A 12259-nucleotide genomic window follows, 5' to 3' on the forward strand; every position below is an offset into this window, starting at 1 on the left:
TTATTTATTTATAACTCGAGCCGGTTGGCGTGGTTGGTGGATGCTTGACTTTCACGCCGAAGGTTGTGGGTTCGATTCCCACCCAGGACAGATATTTGTGTGCATGAACATGTCTGTTTATCCTGAGTCTGGGTGAAATTATTTATATAAGTATGTATTTACAAAATAAAAATAGTATACGTAGCATATCAGTTGTCTGGTTTCCATTGTACAAGCTCTGTACAAGCTAAATTTGGGATCAGATGGCCGTGTGTGAAATATGCCCCAGGATATTATTATTATTATTTATTGCATCAAACTATACGTCAATTGAGACAAGGGTATAGGTTACATTTATGTATATTTAATAAATGTTACACAGTCCCTTGTATCAACAGATGTATAAATTATAACGTAATAAATAATTATATGAATATCAAACTAGATAATTTATTATTTGTAGTAATTAAACATTATTTACGTTACTTGGTAACACTATAAGCGATGTTTGATAATTCTACGTAATAGGTCGGCAATTTCTCCCTGATCTCTGACTGCATTCAATGAAATTAATTTTAATAAAACGCTAATGAGACAAATACACGCATAAATCAGATAGTAACACAATTCGACTTAGAAATAAAATCTTTAGAGCAGCTTTATGAATTGTGAATATGTTAATATCGAGTCGAAAGGTTCTTGTAGCGGAGGGCAAGAACTTTGGCTCATCGATCATTATTAAGTGAGTGAGTATTAAATATATGAATTTGTAAAACACTAACATCGCAAAACAGTGTTACGTAAAAAGTATACCGAAACATGAAATTCGACCTGATCCCCTAACCAGGTGACATTGAATTTTGTAGTAGCGTGGGACATAATAGACCCAATCTGTTGTGGTCGTGTCTGTATTGAATACGAATAGGTCGTGTTTTGATCATGTGTGTTAATATATTTTTACTACCTTGTTGGTCTCTCAGACTTCGAAGTAACTGGGTTCACACATGAATCAATATAAAATATTAGGCTTTTCTGTTGAGATATTCTCGAGATTGGATTATGTGAGTGTGAGATGTAAAAAATATATTGTGTATACAATTCATCTCGTGCTTGACGGTGAAGGAAAACATCGAAATTTTACCACATTTGTGGCCACCAACCCGTATTGGAGCAGAGTAGTGGAATAAGCTCCAAACCTTCTTCTCAAGAGGGTAGGACTTAGCCCAGCAGCGTGACATTCACACTTGTACACTATAATAAATCAATTACTCAAATAAAAATGGCTGACATCCTTTGCTATATACCAAATACAACTCCTTAACAGTATTTCCAAGATAAACATATTTTCTTATAAATTCAAAGATTGAACTCTTAAATTGAATTGAAGTTATCGTTGACTTTAAAAGTCAACGCAAACATCGCAATAACTAGTGGTGTTACTGCACTTACTGGAATCTTTGTGCGAGCTCACCTTATAGGTACTGTAGTGTAGGAGGTTGACTTATAAACAAACTCCTTTCAACATATTTTAGTGCTGGCAATTAAAAATTTTAATTGAATTTAAGAACGAATAAGATTTAAAAAAATAAAGACGGTAGAAGATTTTTTTTGGTATAACATATATAACTTGATAGATATTGCTAAGGTATTTGTTAGTTCGCCTTCACATCTTACCTACATAACCGATCATTAAGAAATTATGCATATCACGTCATCAAGGGTACCGATAAGGAGATAGGGTACCTCACACCTGCCCCCTCTCCTCAGACGCGGGTAAAACCGCAGGTGGAAACTAATCCGAATACTATTCCATCACTGCTTCGGTGCTCGTTGGTTTCACGGCATAATATAATCCGCCACACGCAGGTGCTCCATCACGATGTTTTCACTAATGCCGAACACGATATGAATTATAAACACAAATTAAGCACGTGAAAGATAAGTAGTGCTTGGATTAGTAGCTACAGTTTTTGGTAGCTCTATCAGCTCATAGATCATAAATATAGAGATTAGATCGCTCAGTGATTAGAACATGTGAATCTCAACCGACGATTGCGAGTTCCAACCTAGACAAGCACTACTAAATTTCCAAGTCCTTAATTTGCTTCTATCAATTATCTCGTGCTCAACGGTGAACAATAAAACATAGTCAAAGTGTCAGTAGAAAAAATTGCTACACATACATTGGAGCAGCGTCTTGGAATAAGCTACAAAACTTCTGCAAAAAAGGAGAGGAGGCCTTAGCCCAGCTGTGGGATATTAACAGACTTACTTTTAGTGACTTACTTTCTTTTACCTGTACATTAGTTGCAACTTAATATACCGAAACTAAATCATGCTGTGCCAATAATTCTGGTTTTACTTAACATCATATGGCTCATTCTCTTCCTTGATGCAACACATAAAAAAAATTACAAAAGTATTAACCTTTTGTATTGTATCCCTTTATTTACTTTTGTTTAGCTAACAAAAGTTTCAATATCTTCGGCTAAAGTTCAATGACCATTTTATTAAATACAACTGGGTCAAAGACAGGTAGCATTGGCTTTTGACTTGTAAAGGTCAAATCCCTGAGGTCGCCTTCACAATACGATTCTTGTATTTCGTTTCAATGATAAATGATCTAAAAGTTTTACGACATTCCATTCATGTATTTGTTTACTTTCTTTAAATTTGTTTTGTAAGGGATTACAAAGAACATAGATTTTATATTTTGTAGATGTTACTTACGATTTTATTCGTTGGAATCACTATTTTATTAAGATGGTGCTATAAAAATGTATATGCGAAATAGCAGAACTTGAACCGTCAATCCTTGTATGAAATACATGACATAACATGAGAGACACTTAATTCATTTTTCATAAAATTTCATTTTAAACTTTTTCGGCCTTACATAAAACGTCTAACAGATGATTAGTTAAACAAGGTGGTGTCACCATCTTTCGAATATCAAGTCAATAATGACAGAAAGAAAGCGATCGATGTTTAACTTAACAGACGCTAAGCAACGTTTATAAGTAAGGCCGGTTAAAACTTCTTTTGACAGTTACATATGTAATATGTCAAAACTAAGCGATTACGTGTCCTGTGCGCGTTAAAATTTCCAAACCGACAACCTTGCCAAATATCTTTGCTAGTACGTGGTCAGCATAAAATTCGACGTAAATTTATTTGTGACATGTGTCCTAACTTACGAGGTATGTTACTTATGAGGTATGTTTTATAAGCAAAGAATTATGTTAGATCGGATCTGATTTAGCAAAATATATTTCTGTCTATCACTAAATTTTAACACAAATTTTTCAAAATTAAAATAACTATCTCCGGCATCAAATGGGAAGTTGATTGTATTGTAAAGTTCCAATTCGACTAATTTTCTTAATCGCCTTGATATTATTTCCCGGCAGAAACAGTATTTGTGTCAAAAGCATATTTGACGATGATATTATTTCAATACATTTGTTCACAGTATTCCCGATATATGGGTGTATTATATTCAACAGAGTTGGGTCGCAAAATTCCATGATGGAGTATATTGATGTTAATTCTGATATTCCATCTAAACATAAACATTTTTTTCTTTATTTAAGTAAACTTATGTAAGTTAAAATTAACTTTTGAATTATGTTACATGATTAAATTAATGCAAAACTATCACTAGTTCAAAATGTAGATTCTACCGAAAATAAACGGCAAAAAATACAGTAGTTTGTCTCTTTTTTTAAATTAAATATATGAATTGAATTAAATTGTTGTGGCTACTTTAAAAAGCTTCACATGTTAGCTATTTTCACTAAATTGTTTTACATTTGTCATTAAAACATGTAGTAGCTACTAGTGGTCCTTAAAAATAAATAAAAAAAAAAAAAAAATTTATAATCAACAAACAATGAAAAAATCATTGAAATCAACAAACATGAATTTCACACTTTTTATAATATATGTATTGCGTAATAAGCATTATGTATGTATATTTTGAATAATTTAAATTTATTAATATGCAAATTAAAAAAACACCGTGGAATATTATGATTATTGAAACGAATGCTTTTATCCAGGAAGGATATATAAATATATTTTTTTTATTCTTTGCTTACACTTATCTCATTTACTTGGTCGAGGTAATTTGTTTTTTCAACTGCACAAGAAACATATGGCAGACGCTTACGGCCCGCCGCCTCCATGATGCCTTTCTGAACTTTGTTAGAGCTCACTTCCTATCTCAGTTGTGAAATGTTGAAAATCGACGTACCGTGATTCGCTTTATTTATGAGTAATATTTAAATATTATAGCATTATTATTACAGTCAATGTCGCATATCACTTACTACTGATATTTATCATTCGTTTTCTGCAGTGATTTTCTAGTTTGGTCTTACAGAACCTGGTCTGTTCTTGCTTTAACTGAAGAATGCTTCGAGAAGTTTATGTGGGTACTTGATTATTGATAATATTGGCCCCTCTTAAACTATAAAGGATAATATATATGAGATATAATTTACTAGTAATTCGGTTTTTTTTCTAAGATATAATGAAATGATTCAGACATAAAGGTGTGTTATTCTATATAAAAAAATCGAAATCAATTTTATTATTTTGTATGGACAACTCTTAGCCAAAATTTAATATGGCAATATTTATTGTATAAAAAAGGACGCTATTCCAATGAAAAATAAAAACACTCTTAAATTTAACAGTCAGATCATCATTCAAAACAAACTACTTGTAAATTTTTAAATGTGATTTATGGATATGGATAAGAAATAAAATAACCCTTGTAGGGTTAAAATGATTTAACTCTCCCATTTCATTTATTTGCTTACGTTAGTGTTGAGTGTAGAAATTTATAATAAAGACGTGTTTTTGATGTTACTAAGGATTTGACCAAGACACGTTCAACTTATTTATATTCGACACACGTCCGCCTACGGCTTACACCAACAACAGATTGGGTCTATTATACCCTACAATATACCTCGAAACATTCAATGTCATTGAACGAAGGAAGGGTCTGGAAATATCGCTCGTACACACCTTTCGATATTTTTTTTAACCGTCACGATATTTTAGATTATGTATGAATGACATGGGTTTTCTCTTCTTAAATGGCACTTACACATGTTAATATGACACATAGTCAAAGTCATATTTAACGATAATAACTAATGATGACCAGTACACGATATTACCATCAACTACGCACTAACTATCTTAGCACAAAATTGCACATAACATGTGATGTTATTAAAATTGCGTTCGTGATGGTAATTATTTCAGGTAACAATAAATACGGATAGCTCTAACATAACTCCTACCTTAATAAATAGCTTAGATAACATAACGAGACGAGAAATAACTAATAAGAATATTAAGTATAAGTTAAATATTTATTATTTAAAACAATTATAGCGTATATTGTAAGTAAATTAATAGACGGAAAGGCGCTCATGAAGAACTTCGTGGTTTTTGTAGTGTCATAATTTAATTGTTATTTGGTTGTTTATATTTTTAAATAAATAAACAAATAATATAAGAAATAATTATTTATAAGGAGCTTTTAGAATGTTGACAGACTTCAAAAGGACGTAAACACGTTGATGTTGCGCCGAATCTCTCCCGACCTGTTATGCTGTCCTATCGGATTTAAGAATTAATTTGCATTTGCGTGCACATTTTAATACTATAATGTCAAGTGCGTTAGCTAGTTTCCTAGTAGGCTAGAAAGCTAGTTTATTAGATTGACTGCCGTGCCATAAACAATTATTAATATATAAATGAAAATATTTAATCAAAAATCTGACAATTATCAAAACACTCATAGTTTTGATCAGTCGCGGAATCAAATACTAACATGTGCTATAAATAAAACTGAGATTTTTAATTCTAATTATTCGATTCAGTGTCGTTTTAAATTTTCTACTTTCAAAGTGAATAAGTAACGTAAGTAAGAGAGTAAGTGTTGTAATTTTTTTCTGAAGTTTAAAAATTTTCATAAGGCTAAGGTTCTACCCACAAAGTCTTATACTACATTAATATCTAGTTTTATTTTTTTAATTTAATGAGAACATTTTTTTTAAGAAACGATATTAATTCGATTAAAGATAACATTATTAAACGAAAATATCTATCATAATACACTCCATCTATAAATATCCAATAATATTATAACCTGGACATTTATGGAAAATAAAGTGAATTAATTAATTTTTGAATTATTTATGTTTAACAAACTTTGCCGAGCAATTCAAGATTTTTTTCGTTTTTCAATATTAAAAAAAGATTTTTATCACGCAAATTCGGCAAAATGACAAGTTAAGAGAACGTCTAAATAGTTCACATACTCGAACCGTCCCCGTCTGTATAAAAATTCTATTCGACTCGCAGATAATAGGCACGAACTGAAGGGCGTTTTATGGAGGTAGATGACGACTTCTTTGACCCTTGCTTTTATAAGGTGTTGTGATGTTATTTTATACTCAAGCCTTTTTTTTTCATTATTTATATGATAGACGAACAGTATCGCTAAAAACCTTAATCGCAAAATACGACAAATTATTTTTTGTTTACATTGATAAAAAAAGGCTAGGTATTTTTTCAAACTGACTCTTTTCTAATAATATATCGACCTTAATTTGTTTTCTATTTCTTAACGTGAAAGTTGTAATGTAAATAAATGATATATAAGTGTAATGAAATATCGATGCTTCAGTGAGGTCTTGATCAACAAGAATATTGTTTGTAATCAAGAATAATAGTAGTAATCAAGAATTTGTTTTGTAAAATTCGTTAGATTATATTCTTACTTGTTTGAGATTAATAAACATTTGACTGATACATTCCAATGTATCATATATTCACAGCAATGAAATGTACTTTTTCATAGAGGTTTTAATATTATCAAAGTTGATGTAACTTGCCGTTAGATGTCTTTGAATATGAACTTTTACACGATTTAATCACTATTATAATTGGTACACCATATCTTTATACAGACAGGATAAGGTTTGCCGGATCTAGTCTGTATATTTGAAAATTAATAATTGTATACATATTTGACATAGTGTTCAACCAATCGCTGTATTCATTGGTATATAAGTTAAAGGCAGAACAAGTCAGCGAAGTTTTGCTAGTAAAATGTAAAGCACATGTAAAGCACGAAATGAATTATAAACACAAATTTATTAAATTAAAACATTAAAGTCTTTAATAAATACAAATAAAAATTAAAAATATTTACTGTACAAATCGTGACCACGTGGAATGGCAAGAATGTTACCTTCAAGTTTGATGAAATTTTACTTTTTCCCGAAGATAAAACTGAATAAAATAAATAATTGCAAATGATTGTTTAAGTTATAAAGACAGAAATGCAATTATACAATGTATTTATGAGGAAGTTTATAAATACTTATGAGGTATTACGCTAATATCATAGTCCGTTGCTAATGTCAGATGTCATAATAACAGATGACATCTGACATTAGCAACGGACGGTGATGTCAACATCAACATCGAATTGAGTGGTAGATTTGTCAGTTTTCAATGTTTCCTTTGAACGACAGATATAAGAAGAATTGATTATAGTTATTTATTATTAGTTACAATAATTATTTCTTTTATTTTTATATTAATTTTATATCGTAAACCTAAACGCCTTTACTATTTAACTTTTTATATCAATTGTTTAGCTAAGAACTGATTTCTCTTGTTCTTAAATCGATTATTTGAATTTGAAAGAAGAAGACATAACATTATTTAACAAATCACTCCCTTAACAATATTTACAATTAAAGCCGATAATTTATAGTTTAATTTTTAACAAATAAATCCATTTTATTAAACAATACAAAATTTCATTCGTTCAAATGTTTCTCAAGCAAATACACGTTGAAGATCTAGTCCGAATAAAAATATGAAAGTACACTACCCTTTACCATTTATTTTTTGGTAAAAATTTTACATCGTTTATCTTTGTTTTAAGCGAGGAGACTGAGACAAGAGCGTAGCTTGAATTTAATCCCCACAAGGGACATTTGGACGTTTCTTAGGAATACTCGGATAGGATTGCATTGTCTCGAGGAAGCTGCAATAATTTTATGTATAAGTCGGTTTGTATAAAGTTCAGCGACTATAAAACATTCCGTGTAATGTTTTCAAGCTATTTCATACTTATTTTATAGGATTCTTAGGAAGATGTTCTTAGAGGATAATTTAGTTATATTTGTTTTCCTATTCAGCTTTATTTTACAAGTTTAGAACATTTAAGTAAATCTTTACATTTCTCATATAAATATTTTGATAAACATAAATATTTCTAATTGAGTCGGATCCGTTTGACCTCTTGTGATATACACAAGAATATAGTAATAGTTTAACTTAACTTTTGTTCGTGATGTCGCAGATGTTTGTGAGCCAAGTTGATTAGTGGATTAAACACGCACACTTTAACCAAAGCGGTTGAGAGTTTAACACTTGGCAAGCATATTATAATAAATATATACACATTCATATAAATAATTCTGCCAAGCCTACATCCTAAGTGAATATAGGTTTGGTTGAATTATTTGTGCTGGTAACCAGTATGACTTACGGCTTAACTACTTAACCGATTTTGATGAAATTCGGTATGATGCAAGCTTCAATCCCACATATTTTTTATACCTTACACCTGATTCCTCCTAACACGCGAGGGAAGCCTAACAAAATTTATATATTTCACGGTTCATGTTTTAAAAAGACATGATATAATCTAAAAATATTTTCATAGAATAGTTTTCGTTGTAATCAAATATTCAAACGAAAAGCAACAAATTACATTTTAATTGTTTTAAATCCGGAAAACGGTGAATATTATAACGTGTGAATTTGTTTCCGAAAATCGAGTGAGTGTTTTCGAATTCAATGTCAATAAGAGCCATGATTATAATTTCATTGAGTTTCTTTTAGGTCATGTACGTGTCACTTAACTTCCTTACAAATTTGTCTTTACGTGGAGACTATGTCTTAATGCATTGTAATAGAGTATTTTTTCGTTTAAGTTTTTGTTCCTTATAATATAGTGTTTCACGACCTATAAAATACCGAATCATTTTGGAAAGCCTTTGAACCGTGTAGCTGATACAGTAATTACGTTTGCAAATAGTTTTTTGATACTCTCTTTTTATTAAGAGTTTTTCCGCTGCTATGCAGAAACTACAAAGTAATAAGGTTGTATATGTGGTGGTAGATATTATTTAAAAAAAAATCTTTCAAATATTTCAATATCATTGTGGGAGTTTATACATTACATATCATCCTTTTTCTATTTAATTTTAAAAAAAAAAAGGAAAAAAATACATTTACAATGTATATAATGTAATGTATAATATGCAAGAATTTATTAGTACATGAATTAAATGAAAAAATTTAAGAACTTTTACATTTATAATATTCTTTCTACCAATAGCCGCCATTATATTTAACTAAATTAAGTAGTAATGACCTAAGAGCATTTGAATAAAAATTGTTCATAAGTTTTCTAAACTTGCCATTATTCAGGAAGGCTCTAACCAAGTGCTAGAGTAGGCTAAATGAGGTAAATGAACGCCTCGGTAGACAAGCACCTATCTGATAACGAGATACTGGCTGGACGTGTGCACTTTACTTGGATAATAGATGAAGCCAGGAAATCGGCGACAGTTACAAAATGCACCTTCATTACGCGTGAAAATCAGAAATGTATTGTTGATGCGAATCTCTGATTCATTTATTCGTTAAAACAGGGTTAAATGGATCAGAGATGAAGAAATCATGTCATCATATCATCATCATCATATCAGCCGAAAGACGTCCATTGCTGGACAAAGGCCTCCCCCAAGGATTTCCACGTTAGCCGGTCTTGCGCTGCCCGCATCCAAAGGCTTTGTTTTAAGTCGTCGGTCCACCTTATAGGGGGCCTGCCCACGCTGCGTCTTCCGGTTCGTGGTCGCCCCTCGAGAACCTGTTTGCTGTCACCAACTGCGCTGCTTGGAGGACCCCTCCTTCTCCATGTTGGTGGTACGTGTGGACCTGGTTCGTCAGAGCCGAGTCTACGTGTGCCTCTACAGATCCCACAATGGTGACTTGGAGACAAGCCGATTATTTGACCATCTTAGTCGGGTGGCAGATGCTGCGCAAGAGCAATTTCCTAACGCGGAATTGGTGTTTTTGGGGGACTTTAATGCTCACCACGAATCCTGGTTGAAATCCCTCAAAACTGACCATGCTGGAAGGACTGCTCATGCTTTTGCTCTCACACATGACTTGACCCAACTGGTTGATCAGCCCACCAGGATCCCAGACATTGATGGGCAAGCACCTTCTCTACTGGACCTTCTGCTGACTTCTCACCCGGTGGAATATCAGGTTGTGGTTCAGGCTCCTCTTGGCTCTTCGGATCACAGCCTTATTTCTACCAGAGTGCCACAGGCCAAGCTGCCGCCACTAGCGGTATGCAAACGTCGCGTTTGGCACTATAAGTCGGCGGATTGGGACGGTATGCGCGATTACTATGCGTCGGTCCCTTGGAAGGAACGTTGCTTCAGTGGGAATGATCCGACAGCTAGTGCCGCTGCTGTTGCTGGCGAGATCATGCTGGGAATGGAATACTACATTCCTAGCTCAGATCTCGTCAGTAGTAGTACGCGTAACCGTTGGTTCACTCGTGAATGTGCCGATGCTGTATCAGCTAAGCAGGCGGCATATCGCAAGTGGATCAACGGCTGCATTAGCGGGGCATCTAACATTGACTCACTGAAAGCAAACGATAATAAAAATTCCAAGTCCTGTAGAAAGGCATACACGAGAGCGGATGCACAGCGCATTGTACAGATTGGTCATGACCTTGTTTCGCATCCTAGGGGCTCCCGTAGCTTCTGGCGTCTGACCAAGTCTGTGCAAAACAATTTCTGCCAACCTTCGCTGCCACCGCTCAGAAATCCGGACGGATCGCTAGCTCACAGTCCGCAAGAGCAAGCTGATCTCCTGGCTAAACTCTTTGCCGACAATTCCGTCATCGATGATTGTAGTGCACTGCCACCTACAATACCTGCATGTGGCCATACGATGCCTGACATTAAAATCAGGCAACGTGATGTGCGTGCGGAGCTGCAATCACTTGATGTACGGAAAGCTAGCGGTCCCGATGGAATACCAGCCATAGTGCTGAAGAAGTGCGCAGCGGAGCTGTCTCCTGTGTTAACGCGCCTGTTCCAACTTTCTCTCTCTTCGGGAAGTGTGCCGGAGGCTTGGAGAAGAGCTAATGTGCAAGCGGTTCCCAAAAATGGGGATCGGTCTGACCCGGCAAATTATCGGTCAATAGCTATATATATAGGGATTTTAAACAACCAACTGATCCATTACCTAGAAGATCACTGTCTAATTAATGATCGTCAGTACGGGTTTCGACCAAAACGGTCCACAGGTGATCTTCTAGCGTACGTAACACACCTCTGGGGTGAAGCTATCGACAAGCATGGAGAATCGTTGGCTGTCAGCCTCGATATCTCCAAGGCTTTCGACAGGGTCTGGCACAGAAGTCTTCTCTCCAAGCTACCGGCATATGGTCTGCCTGCTCAGCTATGCACCTGGATTGCCAGCTTCCTACACAAGCGTAGCCTTCGTGTTTTAGTAGATGGTTGCGCTTCACAATTCTATGTAGTGAATGCTGGGGTCCCTCAGGGATCTGTGCTATCTCCCACACTCTTTCTTTTGCATATCAATGATATGCTCTCCCTTGGGAACATACATTGCTATGCAGATGATAGTACAGTGCATGGTGGATACCACGGACGCGCAGTGGCTGGGTGGGCGGAAACTGAGGAGAGGCGGGAGAATCTTGTCATTGAACTCGATAGGACGTTAGATCTCATCGCCAAATGGGGCTCTGATAATCTTGTTGAGTTTAATGCCAAGAAAACACAGGTATGCGCTCTCACGGCGAAAAAGTCAACATTTTCCCCTCTTCCCTCCCTCTGTGGTACACCGCTGGTGATGCAAAGCAAAATCGCCATGCTGGGGATTGACGTTCGCTGCGACCTTAGTCCAAGGGATTACATCGAGGCTGTTATAAAAACAGCTTCACGGAAACTCGGAGTTCTGACCAAGGTGCGGCGCTTTTTCACGCCACAACAACTGTGCCTGCTGTACAAAACACAGGTACGGTCTTGCGTGGAATATTGCTCGCACCTTTGGGATGGCTCCGCTAAGTACCTACTTGAGGCCTTGGACCGGTTGCAGCGACGTGCCGTACGCATTATTG

Source organism: Nymphalis io, chromosome 14, assembly GCF_905147045.1.
Source record: "Nymphalis io chromosome 14, ilAglIoxx1.1, whole genome shotgun sequence".
Taxonomy (NCBI): domain Eukaryota; kingdom Metazoa; phylum Arthropoda; class Insecta; order Lepidoptera; family Nymphalidae; genus Nymphalis; species Nymphalis io.